Source organism: Rhinoderma darwinii, unplaced genomic scaffold (assembly GCF_050947455.1).
Source record: "Rhinoderma darwinii isolate aRhiDar2 unplaced genomic scaffold, aRhiDar2.hap1 Scaffold_579, whole genome shotgun sequence".
NCBI classification, from domain to species: domain Eukaryota; kingdom Metazoa; phylum Chordata; class Amphibia; order Anura; family Rhinodermatidae; genus Rhinoderma; species Rhinoderma darwinii.
Window position 1 is genome coordinate 71,285 of NW_027464132.1, and position 25,812 is coordinate 97,096.

The 25,812-nt window shown below is 47.7% G+C and overlaps 18 non-coding genes across 18 annotated transcripts; all 18 read left to right on the forward strand.

Moving 5' to 3' along the window:
- LOC142724348 (U2 spliceosomal RNA) lies at nucleotides 1–191 on the forward strand. Its single transcript, XR_012876148.1, has one exon. It is a non-coding gene; the product is annotated as a U2 spliceosomal RNA (small nuclear RNA).
- A 1,294-nt stretch (nucleotides 192–1,485) lies between these two features.
- On the forward strand, nucleotides 1,486–1,676 carry LOC142724400 (U2 spliceosomal RNA). The gene has a single exon (XR_012876196.1). It is a non-coding gene; the product is annotated as a U2 spliceosomal RNA (small nuclear RNA).
- Nucleotides 1,677–2,940: 1,264 nt separating this feature from the next.
- Nucleotides 2,941–3,131, forward strand: LOC142724402 (U2 spliceosomal RNA). The gene has a single exon (XR_012876197.1). It is a non-coding gene; the product is annotated as a U2 spliceosomal RNA (small nuclear RNA).
- A 1,288-nt stretch (nucleotides 3,132–4,419) lies between these two features.
- On the forward strand, nucleotides 4,420–4,610 carry LOC142724403 (U2 spliceosomal RNA). The gene has a single exon (XR_012876198.1). It is a non-coding gene; the product is annotated as a U2 spliceosomal RNA (small nuclear RNA).
- Nucleotides 4,611–5,906: 1,296 nt separating this feature from the next.
- Nucleotides 5,907–6,097, forward strand: LOC142724404 (U2 spliceosomal RNA). The gene has a single exon (XR_012876199.1). It is a non-coding gene; the product is annotated as a U2 spliceosomal RNA (small nuclear RNA).
- A 1,288-nt stretch (nucleotides 6,098–7,385) lies between these two features.
- On the forward strand, nucleotides 7,386–7,576 carry LOC142724405 (U2 spliceosomal RNA). Its single transcript, XR_012876200.1, has one exon. It is a non-coding gene; the product is annotated as a U2 spliceosomal RNA (small nuclear RNA).
- A 1,284-nt stretch (nucleotides 7,577–8,860) lies between these two features.
- Nucleotides 8,861–9,051, forward strand: LOC142724295 (U2 spliceosomal RNA). Its single transcript, XR_012876100.1, has one exon. It is a non-coding gene; the product is annotated as a U2 spliceosomal RNA (small nuclear RNA).
- A 1,288-nt stretch (nucleotides 9,052–10,339) lies between these two features.
- LOC142724296 (U2 spliceosomal RNA) lies at nucleotides 10,340–10,530 on the forward strand. The gene has a single exon (XR_012876101.1). It is a non-coding gene; the product is annotated as a U2 spliceosomal RNA (small nuclear RNA).
- Nucleotides 10,531–11,818: 1,288 nt separating this feature from the next.
- LOC142724297 (U2 spliceosomal RNA) lies at nucleotides 11,819–12,009 on the forward strand. The gene has a single exon (XR_012876102.1). It is a non-coding gene; the product is annotated as a U2 spliceosomal RNA (small nuclear RNA).
- A 1,300-nt stretch (nucleotides 12,010–13,309) lies between these two features.
- LOC142724356 (U2 spliceosomal RNA) lies at nucleotides 13,310–13,492 on the forward strand. Its single transcript, XR_012876156.1, has one exon. It is a non-coding gene; the product is annotated as a U2 spliceosomal RNA (small nuclear RNA).
- A 1,260-nt stretch (nucleotides 13,493–14,752) lies between these two features.
- Nucleotides 14,753–14,943, forward strand: LOC142724298 (U2 spliceosomal RNA). The gene has a single exon (XR_012876103.1). It is a non-coding gene; the product is annotated as a U2 spliceosomal RNA (small nuclear RNA).
- Nucleotides 14,944–16,227: 1,284 nt separating this feature from the next.
- On the forward strand, nucleotides 16,228–16,418 carry LOC142724299 (U2 spliceosomal RNA). Its single transcript, XR_012876104.1, has one exon. It is a non-coding gene; the product is annotated as a U2 spliceosomal RNA (small nuclear RNA).
- A 1,292-nt stretch (nucleotides 16,419–17,710) lies between these two features.
- On the forward strand, nucleotides 17,711–17,901 carry LOC142724301 (U2 spliceosomal RNA). Its single transcript, XR_012876106.1, has one exon. It is a non-coding gene; the product is annotated as a U2 spliceosomal RNA (small nuclear RNA).
- Nucleotides 17,902–19,193: 1,292 nt separating this feature from the next.
- On the forward strand, nucleotides 19,194–19,384 carry LOC142724303 (U2 spliceosomal RNA). Its single transcript, XR_012876107.1, has one exon. It is a non-coding gene; the product is annotated as a U2 spliceosomal RNA (small nuclear RNA).
- Nucleotides 19,385–20,676: 1,292 nt separating this feature from the next.
- On the forward strand, nucleotides 20,677–20,867 carry LOC142724304 (U2 spliceosomal RNA). Its single transcript, XR_012876108.1, has one exon. It is a non-coding gene; the product is annotated as a U2 spliceosomal RNA (small nuclear RNA).
- A 1,280-nt stretch (nucleotides 20,868–22,147) lies between these two features.
- On the forward strand, nucleotides 22,148–22,338 carry LOC142724355 (U2 spliceosomal RNA). The gene has a single exon (XR_012876155.1). It is a non-coding gene; the product is annotated as a U2 spliceosomal RNA (small nuclear RNA).
- A 1,288-nt stretch (nucleotides 22,339–23,626) lies between these two features.
- On the forward strand, nucleotides 23,627–23,817 carry LOC142724305 (U2 spliceosomal RNA). Its single transcript, XR_012876109.1, has one exon. It is a non-coding gene; the product is annotated as a U2 spliceosomal RNA (small nuclear RNA).
- A 1,296-nt stretch (nucleotides 23,818–25,113) lies between these two features.
- Nucleotides 25,114–25,304, forward strand: LOC142724306 (U2 spliceosomal RNA). The gene has a single exon (XR_012876110.1). It is a non-coding gene; the product is annotated as a U2 spliceosomal RNA (small nuclear RNA).
- The last annotated feature ends 508 nt before the right edge of the window (nucleotides 25,305–25,812 follow it).

Consider the following 25,812-nt stretch of genomic DNA (forward strand, 5'->3'; position numbering starts at 1 on the left):
ATCGCTTCTCGGCCTTTTGGCTAAGATCAAGTGTAGTATCTGTTCTTATCAGTTTAATATCTGATACGTCCCCTATCTGGGGACCATATATTAAATGGATTTTTAGAACAGGGAGATGGAAATAGAGCTTGCTCTGTCCACTCCACGCATTGACCTGGTATTGCAGTATTTCCAGGACCGGTGCACCCTTCCTTATGTGTTGACTAAAAGCAGATTCCAAAAGTGTTTTTTGTCTTTGCTATTGTTCTGTCTTTCTGAAGGGATCTCCCCTTTTAATCCATTATTTCAACATCCTGTTGGACAATGCATGAGTGATAATGAGCTCATTGATTAAATGCAATTAATGAATAGATTGCCACCTCTTGTGTGTGTCGTCTGTGTTTCTGTGTTTCCGGCATTTCACATTGGAACACCTCATTCACTTCCTTGTCTTCTCTCCGCCCTCCCTTTTAGGTAAGTTAAAGAGCTGCACCTGAGCCAGCCACTGATTGATTGATTGATTGATTGATTGATTGATTGATTGATTGATTGATTGATTGATTGATTGATGCAGCACAACAGTCAAATAGTGGAGTGGAGTAGGGGAACAGCAAACAGCCAATAAAGCAGCCCGCCCGCTCGCCTGCCCGCCACAATGGACCTACCTGTGTACACTAGATGGATGTGATGGAATGTACTGTCGTCCCTACATTTCAAGAAGAAGTAAGATTGCAGTTGCAACAAAGCCTTGCTTGCCTACAAAGAGAGCAGCAATTTGGATTTGTTACTATGTTACCTAGAAGAATAACAAACTGTGCAAGGATGGAGGTTGTAGGAGCAAGGAGAAGTTGTCTGTAAAGTTGGTGGATGCCTATTTTCCATTTTGCAGTCCCTTGTCTCCTCTTGTGGCCTCCTGGAGGCAACTAGCTGTGCAAAAAAAAGACAGCCTGGCGGCCGGCTGTTGCAGTGTTGCCCTCTCAGGCAACACTGAGTGACTGACCGAGCCTCACCGTCTTATATAAAGTTCAGACGGAACTTTGCACGTGTCATAGTGGAGCCCTCAGGATTCCAGAGCCAGCTTTCTGACATCATAATGGGGCCTCAGAGATAAAAGCCTGGGCCCAGGCAGTGTTGGTCAGTGCTGCTCAGCAGGCAGCACTGGACTGGACTGGATTACAGCTGATACAAGGTGTGAAGGAACAAGGGGTGGCTGTGGGCATGCACTTGCTGCCGCTGCCAGTGTTTATCTGCATGGCAGCAGGGCATTTGGGCGTTGCCAGGAAGGCGTTTTTATGTAGATTCCTCCTCTTTCAGCACTGCATTGTGGTGCAAGCAAAAGAAGCAAATCCTGTCTGGCTTCCTCTCCGGCCTTTATTCACCTCCCGTGTAGCTGTGAGTGTGTGAGCCTGCAGGGCCCCATGGAATTGCCTAGAAGTAGGCTGAATCGCTGCAAGGGCTGAACAGCAGTATCGGGCAGGCTCGGGCAACGCGCGGCCCGTTCGGGTTATCGCTTCTCGGCCTTTTGGCTAAGATCAAGTGTAGTATCTGTTCTTATCAGTTTAATATCTGATACGTCCCCTATCTGGGGACCATATATTAAATGGATTTTTAGAACAGGGAGATGGAAATAGAGCTTGCTCTGTCCACTCCACGCATTGACCTGGTATTGCAGTATTTCCAGGACCGGTGCACCCTTTCCTTATGTGTTGACTAAAAGCAGATTCCAAAAGTGTTTTTTGTCTTTGCTATTGTTTCTGTCTTTCTGAAGGGATCTCCCCTTTTAATCCCATTATTTCAACACCTGTTGGACAATGCATGAGTGATAATGAGCTCATTGATTAAATGCAATTAATGAATAGATTGCCACCTCTTGTTGTGTGTCGTCTGTGTTTCTGTGTTTCCGGCATTTCACATTGGAACACCTCATTCACCTTCCTTGTCTTCTCTCCGCCCTCCCTTTTAGGTAAGTTAAAGAGCTGCACCTGAGCCAGCCACTGATTGATTGATTGATTGATTGATTGATGCAGCACAACAGTCAAATAGTGGAGTGGAGTAGGGGAACAGCAAACAGCCAATAAAGCAGCCCGCCCGCTCGCCTGCCCGCCACAATGGACCTACCTGTGTACACTAGATGGATGTGATGGAATGTACTGTCGTCCCTACATTTCAAGAAGAAGTAAGAATTGCAGTTGCAACAAAGCCTTGCTTGCCTACAAAGAGAGCAGCAATTTGGATTTGTTACTATGTTACCTAGAAGAATAACAAACTGTGCAAGGATGGAGGTTGTAGGAGCAAGGAGAAGTTGTCTGTAAAGTTGGTGGATGCCTATTTTCCATTTTGCAGTCCCTTGTCTCCCTCTTGTGGCCTCCTGGAGGCAACTAGCTGTGCAAAAAAAAGACAGCCTGGCGGCCGGCTGTTGCAGTGTTGCCCTCTCAGGCAACACTGAGTGACTGACTGAGCCTCACCGTCTTATATAAAGTTCAGACGGAACTTTGCACGTGTCATAGTGGAGCCCTCAGGATTCCAGAGCCAGCTTTCTGACATCATAATGGGGCCTCAGAGATAAAAGCCTGGGCCCAGGCAGTGTTGGTCAGTGCTGCTCAGCAGGCAGCACTGGACTGGACTGGATTACAGCTGATACAAGGTGTGAAGGAACAAGGGGTGGCTGTGGGCATGCACTTGCTGCCGCTGCCAGTGTTTATCTGCATGGCAGCAGGGCATTTGGGCGTTGCCAGGAAGGCGTTTTTATGTAGATTCCTCCTCTTTCAGCACTGCATTGTGGTGCAAGCAAAAGAAGCAAATCCTGTCTGGCTTCCTCTCCGGCCTTTATTCACCTCCCGTGTAGCTGTGAGTGTGTGAGCCTGCAGGGCCCCATGGAATTGCCTAGAAGTAGGCTGAATCGCTGCAAGGGCTGAACAGCAGTATCGGGCAGGCTCGGGCAACGCGCGGCCCGTTCGGGTTATCGCTTCTCGGCCTTTTGGCTAAGATCAAGTGTAGTATCTGTTCTTATCAGTTTAATATCTGATACGTCCCCTATCTGGGGACCATATATTAAATGGATTTTTAGAACAGGGAGATGGAAATAGAGCTTGCTCTGTCCACTCCACGCATTGACCTGGTATTGCAGTATTTCCAGGACCGGTGCACCCTTTCCTTATGTGTTGACTAAAAGCAGATTCCAAAAGTGTTTTTTGTCTTTGCTATTGTTTCTGTCTTTCTGAAGGGATCTCCCCTTTTAATCCCATTATTTCAACACCTGTTGGACAATGCATGAGTGATAATGAGCTCATTGATTAAATGCAATTAATGAATAGATTGCCACCTCTTGTTGTGTGTCGTCTGTGTTTCTGTGTTTCCGGCATTTCACATTGGAACACCTCATTCACCTTCCTTGTCTTCTCTCCGCCCTCCCTTTTAGGTAAGTTAAAGAGCTGCACCTGAGCCAGCCACTGATTGATTGATTGATTGATTGATTGATTGATTGATTGATTGATTGATTGATGCAGCACAACAGTCAAATAGTGGAGTGGAGTAGGGGAACAGCAAACAGCCAATAAAGCAGCCCGCCCGCTCGCCTGCCCGCCACAATGGACCTACCTGTGTACACTAGATGGATGTGATGGAATGTACTGTCGTCCCTACATTTCAAGAAGAAGTAAGAATTGCAGTTGCAACAAAGCCTTGCTTGCCTACAAAGAGAGCAGCAATTTGGATTTGTTACTATGTTACCTAGAAGAATAACAAACTGTGCAAGGATGGAGGTTGTAGGAGCAAGGAGAAGTTGTCTGTAAAGTTGGTGGATGCCTATTTTCCATTTTGCAGTCCCTTGTCTCCCTCTTGTGGCCTCCTGGAGGCAACTAGCTGTGCAAAAAAAAGACAGCCTGGCGGCCGGCTGTTGCAGTGTTGCCCTCTCAGGCAACACTGAGTGACTGACTGAGCCTCACCGTCTTATATAAAGTTCAGACGGAACTTTGCACGTGTCATAGTGGAGCCCTCAGGATTCCAGAGCCAGCTTTCTGACATCATAATGGGGCCTCAGAGATAAAAGCCTGGGCCCAGGCAGTGTTGGTCAGTGCTGCTCAGCAGGCAGCACTGGACTGGACTGGATTACAGCTGATACAAGGTGTGAAGGAACAAGGGGTGGCTGTGGGCATGCACTTGCTGCCGCTGCCAGTGTTTATCTGCATGGCAGCAGGGCATTTGGGCGTTGCCAGGAAGGCGTTTTTATGTAGATTCCTCCTCTTTCAGCACTGCATTGTGGTGCAAGCAAAAGAAGCAAATCCTGTCTGGCTTCCTCTCCGGCCTTTATTCACCTCCCGTGTAGCTGTGAGTGTGTGAGCCTGCAGGGCCCCATGGAATTGCCTAGAAGTAGGCTGAATCGCTGCAAGGGCTGAACAGCAGTATCGGGCAGGCTCGGGCAACGCGCGGCCCGTTCGGGTTATCGCTTCTCGGCCTTTTGGCTAAGATCAAGTGTAGTATCTGTTCTTATCAGTTTAATATCTGATACGTCCCCTATCTGGGGACCATATATTAAATGGATTTTTAGAACAGGGAGATGGAAATAGAGCTTGCTCTGTCCACTCCACGCATTGACCTGGTATTGCAGTATTTCCAGGACCGGTGCACCCTTTCCTTATGTGTTGACTAAAAGCAGATTCCAAAAGTGTTTTTTGTCTTTGCTATTGTTTCTGTCTTTCTGAAGGGATCTCCCCTTTTAATCCCATTATTTCAACACCTGTTGGACAATGCATGAGTGATAATGAGCTCATTGATTAAATGCAATTAATGAATAGATTGCCACCTCTTGTTGTGTGTCGTCTGTGTTTCTGTGTTTCCGGCATTTCACATTGGAACACCTCATTCACCTTCCTTGTCTTCTCTCCGCCCTCCCTTTTAGGTAAGTTAAAGAGCTGCACCTGAGCCAGCCACTGATTGATTGATTGATTGATTGATTGATTGATTGATTGATTGATTGATTGATTGATTGATGCAGCACAACAGTCAAATAGTGGAGTGGAGTAGGGGAACAGCAAACAGCCAATAAAGCAGCCCGCCCGCTCGCCTGCCCGCCACAATGGACCTACCTGTGTACACTAGATGGATGTGATGGAATGTACTGTCGTCCCTACATTTCAAGAAGAAGTAAGAATTGCAGTTGCAACAAAGCCTTGCTTGCCTACAAAGAGAGCAGCAATTTGGATTTGTTACTATGTTACCTAGAAGAATAACAAACTGTGCAAGGATGGAGGTTGTAGGAGCAAGGAGAAGTTGTCTGTAAAGTTGGTGGATGCCTATTTTCCATTTTGCAGTCCCTTGTCTCCCTCTTGTGGCCTCCTGGAGGCAACTAGCTGTGCAAAAAAAAGACAGCCTGGCGGCCGGCTGTTGCAGTGTTGCCCTCTCAGGCAACACTGAGTGACTGACTGAGCCTCACCGTCTTATATAAAGTTCAGACGGAACTTTGCACGTGTCATAGTGGAGCCCTCAGGATTCCAGAGCCAGCTTTCTGACATCATAATGGGGCCTCAGAGATAAAAGCCTGGGCCCAGGCAGTGTTGGTCAGTGCTGCTCAGCAGGCAGCACTGGACTGGACTGGATTACAGCTGATACAAGGTGTGAAGGAACAAGGGGTGGCTGTGGGCATGCACTTGCTGCCGCTGCCAGTGTTTATCTGCATGGCAGCAGGGCATTTGGGCGTTGCCAGGAAGGCGTTTTTATGTAGATTCCTCCTCTTTCAGCACTGCATTGTGGTGCAAGCAAAAGAAGCAAATCCTGTCTGGCTTCCTCTCCGGCCTTTATTCACCTCCCGTGTAGCTGTGAGTGTGTGAGCCTGCAGGGCCCCATGGAATTGCCTAGAAGTAGGCTGAATCGCTGCAAGGGCTGAACAGCAGTATCGGGCAGGCTCGGGCAACGCGCGGCCCGTTCGGGTTATCGCTTCTCGGCCTTTTGGCTAAGATCAAGTGTAGTATCTGTTCTTATCAGTTTAATATCTGATACGTCCCCTATCTGGGGACCATATATTAAATGGATTTTTAGAACAGGGAGATGGAAATAGAGCTTGCTCTGTCCACTCCACGCATTGACCTGGTATTGCAGTATTTCCAGGACCGGTGCACCCTTTCCTTATGTGTTGACTAAAAGCAGATTCCAAAAGTGTTTTTTGTCTTTGCTATTGTTTCTGTCTTTCTGAAGGGATCTCCCCTTTTAATCCCATTATTTCAACACCTGTTGGACAATGCATGAGTGATAATGAGCTCATTGATTAAATGCAATTAATGAATAGATTGCCACCTCTTGTTGTGTGTCGTCTGTGTTTCTGTGTTTCCGGCATTTCACATTGGAACACCTCATTCACCTTCCTTGTCTTCTCTCCGCCCTCCCTTTTAGGTAAGTTAAAGAGCTGCACCTGAGCCAGCCACTGATTGATTGATTGATTGATTGATTGATTGATTGATTGATTGATTGATTGATGCAGCACAACAGTCAAATAGTGGAGTGGAGTAGGGGAACAGCAAACAGCCAATAAAGCAGCCCGCCCGCTCGCCTGCCCGCCACAATGGACCTACCTGTGTACACTAGATGGATGTGATGGAATGTACTGTCGTCCCTACATTTCAAGAAGAAGTAAGAATTGCAGTTGCAACAAAGCCTTGCTTGCCTACAAAGAGAGCAGCAATTTGGATTTGTTACTATGTTACCTAGAAGAATAACAAACTGTGCAAGGATGGAGGTTGTAGGAGCAAGGAGAAGTTGTCTGTAAAGTTGGTGGATGCCTATTTTCCATTTTGCAGTCCCTTGTCTCCCTCTTGTGGCCTCCTGGAGGCAACTAGCTGTGCAAAAAAAAGACAGCCTGGCGGCCGGCTGTTGCAGTGTTGCCCTCTCAGGCAACACTGAGTGACTGACTGAGCCTCACCGTCTTATATAAAGTTCAGACGGAACTTTGCACGTGTCATAGTGGAGCCCTCAGGATTCCAGAGCCAGCTTTCTGACATCATAATGGGGCCTCAGAGATAAAAGCCTGGGCCCAGGCAGTGTTGGTCAGTGCTGCTCAGCAGGCAGCACTGGACTGGACTGGATTACAGCTGATACAAGGTGTGAAGGAACAAGGGGTGGCTGTGGGCATGCACTTGCTGCCGCTGCCAGTGTTTATCTGCATGGCAGCAGGGCATTTGGGCGTTGCCAGGAAGGCGTTTTTATGTAGATTCCTCCTCTTTCAGCACTGCATTGTGGTGCAAGCAAAAGAAGCAAATCCTGTCTGGCTTCCTCTCCGGCCTTTATTCACCTCCCGTGTAGCTGTGAGTGTGTGAGCCTGCAGGGCCCCATGGAATTGCCTAGAAGTAGGCTGAATCGCTGCAAGGGCTGAACAGCAGTATCGGGCAGGCTCGGGCAACGCGCGGCCCGTTCGGGTTATCGCTTCTCGGCCTTTTGGCTAAGATCAAGTGTAGTATCTGTTCTTATCAGTTTAATATCTGATACGTCCCCTATCTGGGGACCATATATTAAATGGATTTTTAGAACAGGGAGATGGAAATAGAGCTTGCTCTGTCCACTCCACGCATTGACCTGGTATTGCAGTATTTCCAGGACCGGTGCACCCTTTCCTTATGTGTTGACTAAAAGCAGATTCCAAAAGTGTTTTTTGTCTTTGCTATTGTTTCTGTCTTTCTGAAGGGATCTCCCCTTTTAATCCCATTATTTCAACACCTGTTGGACAATGCATGAGTGATAATGAGCTCATTGATTAAATGCAATTAATGAATAGATTGCCACCTCTTGTTGTGTGTCGTCTGTGTTTCTGTGTTTCCGGCATTTCACATTGGAACACCTCATTCACCTTCCTTGTCTTCTCTCCGCCCTCCCTTTTAGGTAAGTTAAAGAGCTGCACCTGAGCCAGCCACTGATTGATTGATTGATTGATTGATTGATTGATTGATTGATTGATTGATGCAGCACAACAGTCAAATAGTGGAGTGGAGTAGGGGAACAGCAAACAGCCAATAAAGCAGCCCGCCCGCTCGCCTGCCCGCCACAATGGACCTACCTGTGTACACTAGATGGATGTGATGGAATGTACTGTCGTCCCTACATTTCAAGAAGAAGTAAGAATTGCAGTTGCAACAAAGCCTTGCTTGCCTACAAAGAGAGCAGCAATTTGGATTTGTTACTATGTTACCTAGAAGAATAACAAACTGTGCAAGGATGGAGGTTGTAGGAGCAAGGAGAAGTTGTCTGTAAAGTTGGTGGATGCCTATTTTCCATTTTGCAGTCCCTTGTCTCCCTCTTGTGGCCTCCTGGAGGCAACTAGCTGTGCAAAAAAAAGACAGCCTGGCGGCCGGCTGTTGCAGTGTTGCCCTCTCAGGCAACACTGAGTGACTGACTGAGCCTCACCGTCTTATATAAAGTTCAGACGGAACTTTGCACGTGTCATAGTGGAGCCCTCAGGATTCCAGAGCCAGCTTTCTGACATCATAATGGGGCCTCAGAGATAAAAGCCTGGGCCCAGGCAGTGTTGGTCAGTGCTGCTCAGCAGGCAGCACTGGACTGGACTGGATTACAGCTGATACAAGGTGTGAAGGAACAAGGGGTGGCTGTGGGCATGCACTTGCTGCCGCTGCCAGTGTTTATCTGCATGGCAGCAGGGCATTTGGGCGTTGCCAGGAAGGCGTTTTTATGTAGATTCCTCCTCTTTCAGCACTGCATTGTGGTGCAAGCAAAAGAAGCAAATCCTGTCTGGCTTCCTCTCCGGCCTTTATTCACCTCCCGTGTAGCTGTGAGTGTGTGAGCCTGCAGGGCCCCATGGAATTGCCTAGAAGTAGGCTGAATCGCTGCAAGGGCTGAACAGCAGTATCGGGCAGGCTCGGGCAACGCGCGGCCCGTTCGGGTTATCGCTTCTCGGCCTTTTGGCTAAGATCAAGTGTAGTATCTGTTCTTATCAGTTTAATATCTGATACGTCCCCTATCTGGGGACCATATATTAAATGGATTTTTAGAACAGGGAGATGGAAATAGAGCTTGCTCTGTCCACTCCACGCATTGACCTGGTATTGCAGTATTTCCAGGACCGGTGCACCCTTTCCTTATGTGTTGACTAAAAGCAGATTCCAAAAGTGTTTTTTGTCTTTGCTATTGTTTCTGTCTTTCTGAAGGGATCTCCCCTTTTAATCCCATTATTTCAACACCTGTTGGACAATGCATGAGTGATAATGAGCTCATTGATTAAATGCAATTAATGAATAGATTGCCACCTCTTGTTGTGTGTCGTCTGTGTTTCTGTGTTTCCGGCATTTCACATTGGAACACCTCATTCACCTTCCTTGTCTTCTCTCCGCCCTCCCTTTTAGGTAAGTTAAAGAGCTGCACCTGAGCCAGCCACTGATTGATTGATTGATTGATTGATTGATTGATTGATTGATTGATTGATTGATGCAGCACAACAGTCAAATAGTGGAGTGGAGTAGGGGAACAGCAAACAGCCAATAAAGCAGCCCGCCCGCTCGCCTGCCCGCCACAATGGACCTAGCTGTGTACACTAGATGGATGTGATGGAATGTACTGTCGTCCCTACATTTCAAGAAGAAGTAAGAATTGCAGTTGCAACAAAGCCTTGCTTGCCTACAAAGAGAGCAGCAATTTGGATTTGTTACTATGTTACCTAGAAGAATAACAAACTGTGCAAGGATGGAGGTTGTAGGAGCAAGGAGAAGTTGTCTGTAAAGTTGGTGGATGCCTATTTTCCATTTTGCAGTCCCTTGTCTCCCTCTTGTGGCCTCCTGGAGGCAACTAGCTGTGCAAAAAAAAGACAGCCTGGCGGCCGGCTGTTGCAGTGTTGCCCTCTCAGGCAACACTGAGTGACTGACTGAGCCTCACCGTCTTATATAAAGTTCAGACGGAACTTTGCACGTGTCATAGTGGAGCCCTCAGGATTCCAGAGCCAGCTTTCTGACATCATAATGGGGCCTCAGAGATAAAAGCCTGGGCCCAGGCAGTGTTGGTCAGTGCTGCTCAGCAGGCAGCACTGGACTGGACTGGATTACAGCTGATACAAGGTGTGAAGGAACAAGGGGTGGCTGTGGGCATGCACTTGCTGCCGCTGCCAGTGTTTATCTGCATGGCAGCAGGGCATTTGGGCGTTGCCAGGAAGGCGTTTTTATGTAGATTCCTCCTCTTTCAGCACTGCATTGTGGTGCAAGCAAAAGAAGCAAATCCTGTCTGGCTTCCTCTCCGGCCTTTATTCACCTCCCGTGTAGCTGTGAGTGTGTGAGCCTGCAGGGCCCCATGGAATTGCCTAGAAGTAGGCTGAATCGCTGCAAGGGCTGAACAGCAGTATCGGGCAGGCTCGGGCAACGCGCGGCCCGTTCGGGTTATCGCTTCTCGGCCTTTTGGCTAAGATCAAGTGTAGTATCTGTTCTTATCAGTTTAATATCTGATACGTCCCCTATCTGGGGACCATATATTAAATGGATTTTTAGAACAGGGAGATGGAAATAGAGCTTGCTCTGTCCACTCCACGCATTGACCTGGTATTGCAGTATTTCCAGGACCGGTGCACCCTTTCCTTATGTGTTGACTAAAAGCAGATTCCAAAAGTGTTTTTTGTCTTTGCTATTGTTTCTGTCTTTCTGAAGGGATCTCCCCTTTTAATCCCATTATTTCAACACCTGTTGGACAATGCATGAGTGATAATGAGCTCATTGATTAAATGCAATTAATGAATAGATTGCCACCTCTTGTTGTGTGTCGTCTGTGTTTCTGTGTTTCCGGCATTTCACATTGGAACACCTCATTCACCTTCCTTGTCTTCTCTCCGCCCTCCCTTTTAGGTAAGTTAAAGAGCTGCACCTGAGCCAGCCACTGATTGATTGATTGATTGATTGATTGATTGATTGATTGATTGATTGATGCAGCACAACAGTCAAATAGTGGAGTGGAGTAGGGGAACAGCAAACAGCCAATAAAGCAGCCCGCCCGCTCGCCTGCCCGCCACAATGGACCTAGCTGTGTACACTAGATGGATGTGATGGAATGTACTGTCGTCCCTACATTTCAAGAAGAAGTAAGAATTGCAGTTGCAACAAAGCCTTGCTTGCTTGCCTACAAAGAGAGCAGCAATTTGGATTTGTTACTATGTTACCTAGAAGAATAACAAACTGTGCAAGGATGGAGGTTGTAGGAGCAAGGAGAAGTTGTCTGTAAATTTGGTGGATGCCTATTTTCCATTTTGCAGTCCCTTGTCTCCCTCTTGTGGCCTCCTGGAGGCAACTAGCTGTGCAAAAAAAAGACAGCCTGGCGGCCGGCTGTTGCAGTGTTGCCCTCTCAGGCAACACTGAGTGACTGACTGAGCCTCACCGTCTTATATAAAGTTCAGACGGAACTTTGCACGTGTCATAGTGGAGCCCTCAGGATTCCAGAGCCAGCTTTCTGACATCATAATGGGGCCTCAGAGATAAAAGCCTGGGCCCAGGCAGTGTTGGTCAGTGCTGCTCAGCAGGCAGCACTGGACTGGACTGGATTACAGCTGATACAAGGTGTGAAGGAACAAGGGGTGGCTGTGGGCATGCACTTGCTGCCGCTGCCAGTGTTTATCTGCATGGCAGCAGGGCATTTGGGCGTTGCCAGGAAGGCGTTTTTATGTAGATTCCTCCTCTTTCAGCACTGCATTGTGGTGCAAGCAAAAGAAGCAAATCCTGTCTGGCTTCCTCTCCGGCCTTTATTCACCTCCCGTGTAGCTGTGAGTGTGTGAGCCTGCAGGGCCCCATGGAATTGCCTAGAAGTAGGCTGAATCGCTGCAAGGGCTGAACAGCAGTATCGGGCAGGCTCGGGCAACGCGCGGCCCGTTCGGGTTATCGCTTCTCGGCCTTTTGGCTAAGATCAAGTGTAGTATCTGTTCTTATCAGTTTAATATCTGATACGTCCCCTATCTGGGGACCATATATTAAATGGATTTTTAGAACAGGGAGATGGAAATAGAGCTTGCTCTGTCCACTCCACGCATTGACCTGGTATTGCAGTATTTCCAGGACCGGTGCACCCTTTCCTTATGTGTTGACTAAAAGCAGATTCCAAAAGTGTTTTTTGTCTTTGCTATTGTTTCTGTCTTTCTGAAGGGATCTCCCCTTTTAATCCCATTATTTCAACACCTGTTGGACAATGCATGAGTGATAATGAGCTCATTGATTAAATGCAATTAATGAATAGATTGCCACCTCTTGTTGTGTGTCGTCTGTGTTTCTGTGTTTCCGGCATTTCACATTGGAACACCTCATTCACCTTCCTTGTCTTCTCTCCGCCCTCCCTTTTAGGTAAGTTAAAGAGCTGCACCTGAGCCAGCCACTGATTGATTGATTGATTGATTGATTGATTGATTGATTGATTGATTGATTGATTGATTGATTGATGCAGCACAACAGTCAAATAGTGGAGTGGAGTAGGGGAACAGCAAACAGCCAATAAAGCAGCCCGCCCGCTCGCCTGCCCGCCACAATGGACCTACCTGTGTACACTAGATGGATGTGATGGAATGTACTGTCGTCCCTACATTTCAAGAAGAAGTAAGAATTGCAGTTGCAACAAAGCCTTGCTTGCCTACAAAGAGAGCAGCAATTTGGATTTGTTACTATGTTACCTAGAAGAATAACAAACTGTGCAAGGATGGAGGTTGTAGGAGCAAGGAGAAGTTGTCTGTAAAGTTGGTGGATGCCTATTTTCCATTTTGCAGTCCCTTGTCTCCCTCTTGTGGCCTCCTGGAGGCAACTAGCTGTGCAAAAAAAAGACAGCCTGGCGGCCGGCTGTTGCAGTGTTGCCCTCTCAGGCAACACTGAGTGACTGACTGAGCCTCACCGTCTTATATAAAGTTCAGACGGAACTTTGCACGTGTCATAGTGGAGCCCTCAGGATTCCAGAGCCAGCTTTCTGACATCATAATGGGGCCTCAGAGATAAAAGCCTGGGCCCAGGCAGTGTTGGTCAGTGCTGCTCAGCAGGCAGCACTGGACTGGACTGGATTACAGCTGATACAAGGTGTGAAGGAACAAGGGGTGGCTGTGGGCATGCACTTGCTGCCGCTGCCAGTGTTTATCTGCATGGCAGCAGGGCATTTGGGCGTTGCCAGGAAGGCGTTTTTATGTAGATTCCTCCTCTTTCAGCACTGCATTGTGGTGCAAGCAAAAGAAGCAAATCCTGTCTGGCTTCCTCTCCGGCCTTTATTCACCTCCCGTGTAGCTGTGAGTGTGTGAGCCTGCAGGGCCCCATGGAATTGCCTAGAAGTAGGCTGAATCGCTGCAAGGGCTGAACAGCAGTATCGGGCAGGCTCGGGCAACGCGCGGCCCGTTCGGGTTATCGCTTCTCGGCCTTTTGGCTAAGATCAAGTGTAGTATCTGTTCTTATCAGTTTAATATCTGATACGTCCCCTATCTGGGGACCATATATTAAATGGATTTTTAGAACAGGGAGATGGAAATAGAGCTTGCTCTGTCCACTCCACGCATTGACCTGGTATTGGTTGACTAAAAGCAGATTCCAAAAGTGTTTTTTGTCTTTGCTATTGTTTCTGTCTTTCTGAAGGGATCTCCCCTTTTAATCCCATTATTTCAACACCTGTTGGACAATGCATGAGTGATAATGAGCTCATTGATTAAATGCAATTAATGAATAGATTGCCACCTCTTGTTGTGTGTCGTCTGTGTTTCTGTGTTTCCGGCATTTCACATTGGAACACCTCATTCACCTTCCTTGTCTTCTCTCCGCCCTCCCTTTTAGGTAAGTTAAAGAGCTGCACCTGAGCCAGCCACTGATTGATTGATTGATTGATTGATTGATTGATTGATTGATTGATTGATTGATGCAGCACAACAGTCAAATAGTGGAGTGGAGTAGGGGAACAGCAAACAGCCAATAAAGCAGCCCGCCCGCTCGCCTGCCCGCCACAATGGACCTACCTGTGTACACTAGATGGATGTGATGGAATGTACTGTCGTCCCTACATTTCAAGAAGAAGTAAGAATTGCAGTTGCAACAAAGCCTTGCTTGCCTACAAAGAGAGCAGCAATTTGGATTTGTTACTATGTTACCTAGAAGAATAACAAACTGTGCAAGGATGGAGGTTGTAGGAGCAAGGAGAAGTTGTCTGTAAAGTTGGTGGATGCCTATTTTCCATTTTGCAGTCCCTTGTCTCCCTCTTGTGGCCTCCTGGAGGCAACTAGCTGTGCAAAAAAAAGACAGCCTGGCGGCCGGCTGTTGCAGTGTTGCCCTCTCAGGCAACACTGAGTGACTGACTGAGCCTCACCGTCTTATATAAAGTTCAGACGGAACTTTGCACGTGTCATAGTGGAGCCCTCAGGATTCCAGAGCCAGCTTTCTGACATCATAATGGGGCCTCAGAGATAAAAGCCTGGGCCCAGGCAGTGTTGGTCAGTGCTGCTCAGCAGGCAGCACTGGACTGGACTGGATTACAGCTGATACAAGGTGTGAAGGAACAAGGGGTGGCTGTGGGCATGCACTTGCTGCCGCTGCCAGTGTTTATCTGCATGGCAGCAGGGCATTTGGGCGTTGCCAGGAAGGCGTTTTTATGTAGATTCCTCCTCTTTCAGCACTGCATTGTGGTGCAAGCAAAAGAAGCAAATCCTGTCTGGCTTCCTCTCCGGCCTTTATTCACCTCCCGTGTAGCTGTGAGTGTGTGAGCCTGCAGGGCCCCATGGAATTGCCTAGAAGTAGGCTGAATCGCTGCAAGGGCTGAACAGCAGTATCGGGCAGGCTCGGGCAACGCGCGGCCCGTTCGGGTTATCGCTTCTCGGCCTTTTGGCTAAGATCAAGTGTAGTATCTGTTCTTATCAGTTTAATATCTGATACGTCCCCTATCTGGGGACCATATATTAAATGGATTTTTAGAACAGGGAGATGGAAATAGAGCTTGCTCTGTCCACTCCACGCATTGACCTGGTATTGCAGTATTTCCAGGACCGGTGCACCCTTTCCTTATGTGTTGACTAAAAGCAGATTCCAAAAGTGTTTTTTGTCTTTGCTATTGTTTCTGTCTTTCTGAAGGGATCTCCCCTTTTAATCCCATTATTTCAACACCTGTTGGACAATGCATGAGTGATAATGAGCTCATTGATTAAATGCAATTAATGAATAGATTGCCACCTCTTGTTGTGTGTCGTCTGTGTTTCTGTGTTTCCGGCATTTCACATTGGAACACCTCATTCACCTTCCTTGTCTTCTCTCCGCCCTCCCTTTTAGGTAAGTTAAAGAGCTGCACCTGAGCCAGCCACTGATTGATTGATTGATTGATTGATTGATTGATTGATTGATTGATTGATGCAGCACAACAGTCAAATAGTGGAGTGGAGTAGGGGAACAGCAAACAGCCAATAAAGCAGCCCGCCCGCTCGCCTGCCCGCCACAATGGACCTACCTGTGTACACTAGATGGATGTGATGGAATGTACTGTCGTCCCTACATTTCAAGAAGAAGTAAGAATTGCAGTTGCAACAAAGCCTTGCTTGCCTACAAAGAGAGCAGCAATTTGGATTTGTTACTATGTTACCTAGAAGAATAACAAACTGTGCAAGGATGGAGGTTGTAGGAGCAAGGAGAAGTTGTCTGTAAAGTTGGTGGATGCCTATTTTCCATTTTGCAGTCCCTTGTCTCCCTCTTGTGGCCTCCTGGAGGCAACTAGCTGTGCAAAAAAAAGACAGCCTGGCGGCCGGCTGTTGCAGTGTTGCCCTCTCAGGCAACACTGAGTGACTGACTGAGCCTCACCGTCTTATATAAAGTTCAGACGGAACTTTGCACGTGTCATAGTGGAGCCCTCAGGATTCCAGAGCCAGCTTTCTGACATCATAATGGGGCCTCAGAGATAAAAGCCTGGGCCCAGGCAGTGTTGGTCAGTGCTGCTCAGCAGGCAGCACTGGACTGGACTGGATTACAGCTGATACAAGGTGTGAAGGAACAAGGGGTGGCTGTGGGCATGCACTTGCTGCCGCTGCCAGTGTTTATCTGCATGGCAGCAGGGCATTTGGGCGTTGCCAGGAAGGCGTTTTTATGTAGATTCCTCCTCTTTCAGCACTGCATTGTGGTGCAAGCAAAAGAAGCAAATCCTGTCTGGCTTCCTCTCCGGCCTTTATTCACCTCCCGTGTAGCTGTGAGTGTGTGAGCCTGCAGGGCCCCATGGAATTGCCTAGAAGTAGGCTGAATCGCTGCAAGGGCTGAACAGCAGTATCGGGCAGGCTCGGGCAACGCGCGGCCCGTTCGGGTTATCGCTTCTCGGCCTTTTGGCTAAGATCAAGTGTAGTATCTGTTCTTATCAGTTTAATATCTGATACGTCCCCTATCTGGGGACCATATATTAAATGGATTTTTAGAACAGGGAGATGGAAATAGAGCTTGCTCTGTCCACTCCACGCATTGACCTGGTATTGCAGTATTTCCAGGACCGGTGCACCCTTTCCTTATGTGTTGACTAAAAGCAGATTCCAAAAGTGTTTTTTGTCTTTGCTATTGTTTCTGTCTTTCTGAAGGGATCTCCCCTTTTAATCCCATTATTTCAACACCTGTTGGACAATGCATGAGTGATAATGAGCTCATTGATTAAATGCAATTAATGAATAGATTGCCACCTCTTGTTGTGTGTCGTCTGTGTTTCTGTGTTTCCGGCATTTCACATTGGAACACCTCATTCACCTTCCTTGTCTTCTCTCCGCCCTCCCTTTTAGGTAAGTTAAAGAGCTGCACCTGAGCCAGCCACTGATTGATTGATTGATTGATTGATTGATTGATTGATTGATTGATTGATTGATTGATGCAGCACAACAGTCAAATAGTGGAGTGGAGTAGGGGAACAGCAAACAGCCAATAAAGCAGCCCGCCCGCTCGCCTGCCCGCCACAATGGACCTACCTGTGTACACTAGATGGATGTGATGGAATGTACTGTCGTCCCTACATTTCAAGAAGAAGTAAGAATTGCAGTTGCAACAAAGCCTTGCTTGCCTACAAAGAGAGCAGCAATTTGGATTTGTTACTATGTTACCTAGAAGAATAACAAACTGTGCAAGGATGGAGGTTGTAGGAGCAAGGAGAAGTTGTCTGTAAAGTTGGTGGATGCCTATTTTCCATTTTGCAGTCCCTTGTCTCCCTCTTGTGGCCTCCTGGAGGCAACTAGCTGTGCAAAAAAAAGACAGCCTGGCGGCCGGCTGTTGCAGTGTTGCCCTCTCAGGCAACACTGAGTGACTGACTGAGCCTCACCGTCTTATATAAAGTTCAGACGGAACTTTGCACGTGTCATAGTGGAGCCCTCAGGATTCCAGAGCCAGCTTTCTGACATCATAATGGGGCCTCAGAGATAAAAGCCTGGGCCCAGGCAGTGTTGGTCAGTGCTGCTCAGCAGGCAGCACTGGACTGGACTGGATTACAGCTGATACAAGGTGTGAAGGAACAAGGGGTGGCTGTGGGCATGCACTTGCTGCCGCTGCCAGTGTTTATCTGCATGGCAGCAGGGCATTTGGGCGTTGCCAGGAAGGCGTTTTTATGTAGATTCCTCCTCTTTCAGCACTGCATTGTGGTGCAAGCAAAAGAAGCAAATCCTGTCTGGCTTCCTCTCCGGCCTTTATTCACCTCCCGTGTAGCTGTGAGTGTGTGAGCCTGCAGGGCCCCATGGAATTGCCTAGAAGTAGGCTGAATCGCTGCAAGGGCTGAACAGCAGTATCGGGCAGGCTCGGGCAACGCGCGGCCCGTTCGGGTTATCGCTTCTCGGCCTTTTGGCTAAGATCAAGTGTAGTATCTGTTCTTATCAGTTTAATATCTGATACGTCCCCTATCTGGGGACCATATATTAAATGGATTTTTAGAACAGGGAGATGGAAATAGAGCTTGCTCTGTCCACTCCACGCATTGACCTGGTATTGCAGTATTTCCAGGACCGGTGCACCCTTTCCTTATGTGTTGACTAAAAGCAGATTCCAAAAGTGTTTTTTGTCTTTGCTATTGTTTCTGTCTTTCTGAAGGGATCTCCCCTTTTAATCCCATTATTTCAACACCTGTTGGACAATGCATGAGTGATAATGAGCTCATTGATTAAATGCAATTAATGAATAGATTGCCACCTCTTGTTGTGTGTCGTCTGTGTTTCTGTGTTTCCGGCATTTCACATTGGAACACCTCATTCACCTTCCTTGTCTTCTCTCCGCCCTCCCTTTTAGGTAAGTTAAAGAGCTGCACCTGAGCCAGCCACTGATTGATTGATTGATTGATTGATTGATTGATTGATTGATTGATTGATTGATTGATGCAGCACAACAGTCAAATAGTGGAGTGGAGTAGGGGAACAGCAAACAGCCAATAAAGCAGCCCGCCCGCTCGCCTGCCCGCCACAATGGACCTACCTGTGTACACTAGATGGATGTGATGGAATGTACTGTCGTCCCTACATTTCAAGAAGAAGTAAGAATTGCAGTTGCAACAAAGCCTTGCTTGCCTACAAAGAGAGCAGCAATTTGGATTTGTTACTATGTTACCTAGAAGAATAACAAACTGTGCAAGGATGGAGGTTGTAGGAGCAAGGAGAAGTTGTCTGTAAAGTTGGTGGATGCCTATTTTCCATTTTGCAGTCCCTTGTCTCCCTCTTGTGGCCTCCTGGAGGCAACTAGCTGTGCAAAAAAAAGACAGCCTGGCGGCCGGCTGTTGCAGTGTTGCCCTCTCAGGCAACACTGAGTGACTGACTGAGCCTCACCGTCTTATATAAAGTTCAGACGGAACTTTGCACGTGTCATAGTGGAGCCCTCAGGATTCCAGAGCCAGCTTTCTGACATCATAATGGGGCCTCAGAGATAAAAGCCTGGGCCCAGGCAGTGTTGGTCAGTGCTGCTCAGCAGGCAGCACTGGACTGGACTGGATTACAGCTGATACAAGGTGTGAAGGAACAAGGGGTGGCTGTGGGCATGCACTTGCTGCCGCTGCCAGTGTTTATCTGCATGGCAGCAGGGCATTTGGGCGTTGCCAGGAAGGCGTTTTTATGTAGATTCCTCCTCTTTCAGCACTGCATTGTGGTGCAAGCAAAAGAAGCAAATCCTGTCTGGCTTCCTCTCCGGCCTTTATTCACCTCCCGTGTAGCTGTGAGTGTGTGAGCCTGCAGGGCCCCATGGAATTGCCTAGAAGTAGGCTGAATCGCTGCAAGGGCTGAACAGCAGTATCGGGCAGGCTCGGGCAACGCGCGGCCCGTTCGGGTTATCGCTTCTCGGCCTTTTGGCTAAGATCAAGTGTAGTATCTGTTCTTATCAGTTTAATATCTGATACGTCCCCTATCTGGGGACCATATATTAAATGGATTTTTAGAACAGGGAGATGGAAATAGAGCTTGCTCTGTCCACTCCACGCATTGACCTGGTATTGCAGTATTTCCAGGACCGGTGCACCCTTTCCTTATGTGTTGACTAAAAGCAGATTCCAAAAGTGTTTTTTGTCTTTGCTATTGTTTCTGTCTTTCTGAAGGGATCTCCCCTTTTAATCCCATTATTTCAACACCTGTTGGACAATGCATGAGTGATAATGAGCTCATTGATTAAATGCAATTAATGAATAGATTGCCACCTCTTGTTGTGTGTCGTCTGTGTTTCTGTGTTTCCGGCATTTCACATTGGAACACCTCATTCACCTTCCTTGTCTTCTCTCCGCCCTCCCTTTTAGGTAAGTTAAAGAGCTGCACCTGAGCCAGCCACTGATTGATTGATTGATTGATTGATTGATTGATTGATTGATTGATTGATTGATTGATGCAGCACAACAGTCAAATAGTGGAGTGGAGTAGGGGAACAGCAAACAGCCAATAAAGCAGCCCGCCCGCTCGCCTGCCCGCCACAATGGACCTACCTGTGTACACTAGATGGATGTGATGGAATGTACTGTCGTCCCTACATTTCAAGAAGAAGTAAGAATTGCAGTTGCAACAAAGCCTTGCTTGCCTACAAAGAGAGCAGCAATTTGGATTTGTTACTATGTTACCTAGAAGAATAACAAACTGTGCAAGGATGGAGGTTGTAGGAGCAAGGAGAAGTTGTCTGTAAAGTTGGTGGATGCCTATTTTCCATTTTGCAGTCCCTTGTCTCCCTCTTGTGGCCTCCTGGAGGCAACTAGCTGTGCAAAAAAAAGACAGCCTGGCGGCCGGCTGTTGCAGTGTTGCCCTCTCAGGCAACACTGAGTGACTGACTGAGCCTCACCGTCTTATATAAAGTTCAGACGGAACTTTGCACGTGTCATAGTGGAGCCCTCAGGATTCCAGAGCCAGCTTTCTGACATCATAATGGGGCCTCAGAGATAAAAGCCTGGGCCCAGGCAGTGTTGGTCAGTGCTGCTCAGCAGGCAGCACTGGACTGGACTGGATTACAGCTGATACAAGGTGTGAAGGAACAAGGGGTGGCTGTGGGCATGCACTTGCTGCCGCTGCCAGTGTTTATCTGCATGGCAGCAGGGCATTTGGGCGTTGCCAGGAAGGCGTTTTTATGTAGATTCCTCCTCTTTCAGCACTGCATTGTGGTGCAAGCAAAAGAAGCAAATCCTGTCTGGCTTCCTCTCCGGCCTTTATTCACCTCCCGTGTAGCTGTGAGTGTGTGAGCCTGCAGGGCCCCATGGAATTGCCTAGAAGTAGGCTGAATCGCTGCAAGGGCTGAACAGCAGTATCGGGCAGGCTCGGGCAACGCGCGGCCCGTTCGGGTTATCGCTTCTCGGCCTTTTGGCTAAGATCAAGTGTAGTATCTGTTCTTATCAGTTTAATATCTGATACGTCCCCTATCTGGGGACCATATATTAAATGGATTTTTAGAACAGGGAGATGGAAATAGAGCTTGCTCTGTCCACTCCACGCATTGACCTGGTATTGCAGTATTTCCAGGACCGGTGCACCCTTTCCTTATGTGTTGACTAAAAGCAGATTCCAAAAGTGTTTTTTGTCTTTGCTATTGTTTCTGTCTTTCTGAAGGGATCTCCCCTTTTAATCCCATTATTTCAACACCTGTTGGACAATGCATGAGTGATAATGAGCTCATTGATTAAATGCAATTAATGAATAGATTGCCACCTCTTGTTGTGTGTCGTCTGTGTTTCTGTGTTTCCGGCATTTCACATTGGAACACCTCATTCACCTTCCTTGTCTTCTCTCCGCCCTCCCTTTTAGGTAAGTTAAAGAGCTGCACCTGAGCCAGCCACTGATTGATTGATTGATTGATTGATTGATTGATTGATTGATTGATGCAGCACAACAGTCAAATAGTGGAGTGGAGTAGGGGAACAGCAAACAGCCAATAAAGCAGCCCGCCCGCTCGCCTGCCCGCCACAATGGACCTACCTGTGTACACCAGATGGATGTGTTGGAATGTACTGTCGTCCCTACATTTCAAGAAGAAGTAAGAATTGCAGTTGCAACAAAGCCTTGCTTGCCTACAAAGAGAGCAGCAATTTGGATTTGTTACTATGTTACCTAGAAGAATAACAAACTGTGCAAGGATGGAGGTTGTAGGAGCAAGGAGAAGTTGTCTGTAAAGTTGGTGGATGCCTATTTTCCATTTTGCAGTCCCTTGTCTCCCTCTTGTGGCCTCCTGGAGGCAACTAGCTGTGCAAAAAAAAGACAGCCTGGCGGCCGGCTGTTGCAGTGTTGCCCTCTCAGGCAACACTGAGTGACTGACTGAGCCTCACCGTCTTATATAAAGTTCAGACGGAACTTTGCACGTGTCATAGTGGAGCCCTCAGGATTCCAGAGCCAGCTTTCTGACATCATAATGGGGCCTCAGAGATAAAAGCCTGGGCCCAGGCAGTGTTGGTCAGTGCTGCTCAGCAGGCAGCACTGGACTGGACTGGATTACAGCTGATACAAGGTGTGAAGGAACAAGGGGTGGCTGTGGGCATGCACTTGCTGCCGCTGCCAGTGTTTATCTGCATGGCAGCAGGGCATTTGGGCGTTGCCAGGAAGGCGTTTTTATGTAGATTCCTCCTCTTTCAGCACTGCATTGTGGTGCAAGCAAAAGAAGCAAATCCTGTCTGGCTTCCTCTCCGGCCTTTATTCACCTCCCGTGTAGCTGTGAGTGTGTGAGCCTGCAGGGCCCCATGGAATTGCCTAGAAGTAGGCTGAATCGCTGCAAGGGCTGAACAGCAGTATCGGGCAGGCTCGGGCAACGCGCGGCCCGTTCGGGTTATCGCTTCTCGGCCTTTTGGCTAAGATCAAGTGTAGTATCTGTTCTTATCAGTTTAATATCTGATACGTCCCCTATCTGGGGACCATATATTAAATGGATTTTTAGAACAGGGAGATGGAAATAGAGCTTGCTCTGTCCACTCCACGCATTGACCTGGTATTGCAGTATTTCCAGGACCGGTACACCCTTTCCTTATGTGTTGACTAAAAGCAGATTCCAAAAGTGTTTTTTGTCTTTGCTATTGTTTCTGTCTTTCTGAAGGGATCTCCCCTTTTAATCCCATTATTTCAACACCTGTTGGACAATGCATGAGTGATAATGAGCTCATTGATTAAATGCAATTAATGAATAGATTGCCACCTCTTGTTGTGTGTCGTCTGTGTTTCTGTGTTTCCGGCATTTCACATTGGAACACCTCATTCACCTTCCTTGTCTTCTCTCCGCCCTCCCTTTTAGGTAAGTTAAAGAGCTGCACCTGAGCCAGCCACTGATTGATTGATTGATTGATTGATTGATTGATTGATTGATTGATTGATTGATGCAGCACAACAGTCAAATAGTGGAGTGGAGTAGGGGAACAGCAAACAGCCAATAAAGCAGCCCGCCCGCTCGCCTGCCCGCCACAATGGACCTACCTGTGTACACTAGATGGATGTGATGGAATGTACTGTCGTCCCTACATTTCAAGAAGAAGTAAGAATTGCAGTTGCAACAAAGCCTTGCTTGCCTACAAAGAGAGCAGCAATTTGGATTTGTTACTATGTTACCTAGAAGAATAACAAACTGTGCAAGGATGGAGGTTGTAGGAGCAAGGAGAAGTTGTCTGTAAAGTTGGTGGATGCCTATTTTCCATTTTGCAGTCCCTTGTCTCCCTCTTGTGGCCTCCTGGAGGCAACTAGCTGTGCAAAAAAAAGACAGCCTGGCGGCCGGCTGTTGCAGTGTTGCCCTCTCAGGCAACACTGAGTGACTGACTGAGCCTCACCGTCTTATATAAAGTTCAGACGGAACTTTGCACGTGTCATAGTGGAGCCCTCAGGATTCCAGAGCCAGCTTTCTGACATCATAATGGGGCCTCAGAGATAAAAGCCTGGGCCCAGGCAGTGTTGGTCAGTGCTGCTCAGCAGGCAGCACTGGACTGGACTGGATTACAGCTGATACAAGGTGTGAAGGAACAAGGGGTGGCTGTGGGCATGCACTTGCTGCCGCTGCCAGTGTTTATCTGCATGGCAGCAGGGCATTTGGGCGTTGCCAGGAAGGCGTTTTTATGTAGATTCCTCCTCTTTCAGCACTGCATTGTGGAGCAAGCAAAAGAAGCAAATCCTGTCTGGCTTCCTCTCCGGCCTTTATTCACCTCCCGTGTAGCTGTGAGTGTGTGAGCCTGCAGGGCCCCATGGAATTGCCTAGAAGTAGGCTGAATCGCTGCAAGGGCTGAACAGCAGTATCGGGCAGGCTCGGGCAACGCGCGGCCCGTTCGGGTTATCGCTTCTCGGCCTTTTGGCTAAGATCAAGTGTAGTATCTGTTCTTATCAGTTTAATATCTGATACGTCCCCTATCTGGGGACCATATATTAAATGGATTTTTAGAACAGGGAGATGGAAATAGAGCTTGCTCTGTCCACTCCACGCATTGACCTGGTATTGCAGTATTTCCAGGACCGGTGCACCCTTTCCTTATGTGTTGACTAAAAGCAGATTCCAAAAGTGTTTTTTGTCTTTGCTATTGTTTCTGTCTTTCTGAAGGGATCTCCCCTTTTAATCCCATTATTTCAACACCTGTTGGACAATGCATGAGTGATAATGAGCTCATTGATTAAATGCAATTAATGAATAGATTGCCACCTCTTGTTGTGTGTCGTCTGTGTTTCTGTGTTTCCGGCATTTCACATTGGAACACCTCATTCACCTTCCTTGTCTTCTCTCCGCCCTCCCTTTTAGGTAAGTTAAAGAGCTGCACCTGAGCCAGCCACTGATTGATTGATTGATTGATTGATTGATTGATTGATTGATTGATTGATTGATTGATTGATGCAGCACAACAGTCAAATAGTGGAGTGGAGTAGGGGAACAGCAAACAGCCAATAAAGCAGCCCGCCCGCTCGCCTGCCTGCCACAATGGACCTACCTGTGTACACTAGATGGATGTGATGGAATGTACTGTCGTCCCTACATTTCAAGAAGAAGTAAGAATTGCAGTTGCAACAAAGCCTTGCTTGCCTACAAAGAGAGCAGCAATTTGGATTTGTTACTATGTTACCTAGAAGAATAACAAACTGTGCAAGGATGGAGGTTGTAGGAGCAAGGAGAAGTTGTCTGTAAAGTTGGTGGATGCCTATTTTCCATTTTGCAGTCCCTTGTCTCCCTCTTGTGGCCTCCTGGAGGCAACTAGCTGTGCAAAAAAAAGACAGCCTGGCGGCCGGCTGTTGCAGTGTTGCCCTCTCAGGCAACACTGAGTGACTGACTGAGCCTCACCGTCTTATATAAAGTTCAGACGGAACTTTGCACGTGTCATAGTGGAGCCCTCAGGATTCCAGAGCCAGCTTTCTGACATCATAATGGGGCCTCAGAGATAAAAGCCTGGGCCCAGGCAGTGTTGGTCAGTGCTGCTCAGCAGGCAGCACTGGACTGGACTGGATTACAGCTGATACAAGGTGTGAAGGAACAAGGGGTGGCTGTGGGCATGCACTTGCTGCCGCTGCCAGTGTTTATCTGCATGGCAGCAGGGCATTTGGGCGTTGCCAGGAAGGCGTTTTTATGTAGATTCCTCCTCTTTCAGCACTGCATTGTGGTGCAAGCAAAAGAAGCAAATCCTGTCTGGCTTCCTCTCCGGCCTTTATTCACCTCCCGTGTAGCTGTGAGTGTGTGAGCCTGCAGGGCCCCATGGAATTGCCTAGAAGTAGGCTGAATCGCTGCAAGGGCTGAACAGCAGTATCGGGCAGGCTCGGGCAACGCGCGGCCCGTTCGGGTTATCGCTTCTCGGCCTTTTGGCTAAGATCAAGTGTAGTATCTGTTCTTATCAGTTTAATATCTGATACGTCCCCTATCTGGGGACCATATATTAAATGGATTTTTAGAACAGGGAGATGGAAATAGAGCTTGCTCTGTCCACTCCACGCATTGACCTGGTATTGCAGTATTTCCAGGACCGGTGCACCCTTTCCTTATGTGTTGACTAAAAGCAGATTCCAAAAGTGTTTTTTGTCTTTGCTATTGTTTCTGTCTTTCTGAAGGGATCTCCCCTTTTAATCCCATTATTTCAACACCTGTTGGACAATGCATGAGTGATAATGAGCTCATTGATTAAATGCAATTAATGAATAGATTGCCACCTCTTGTTGTGTGTCGTCTGTGTTTCTGTGTTTCCGGCATTTCACATTGGAACACCTCATTCACCTTCCTTGTCTTCTCTCCGCCCTCCCTTTTAGGTAAGTTAAAGAGCTGCACCTGAGCCAGCCACTGATTGATTGATTGATTGATTGATTGATTGATTGATTGATTGATTGATGCAGCACAACAGTCAAATAGTGGAGTGGAGTAGGGGAACAGCAAACAGCCAATAAAGCAGCCCGCCCGCTCGCCTGCCCGCCACAATGGACCTACCTGTGTACACTAGATGGATGTGATGGAATGTACTGTCGTCCCTACATTTCAAGAAGAAGTAAGAATT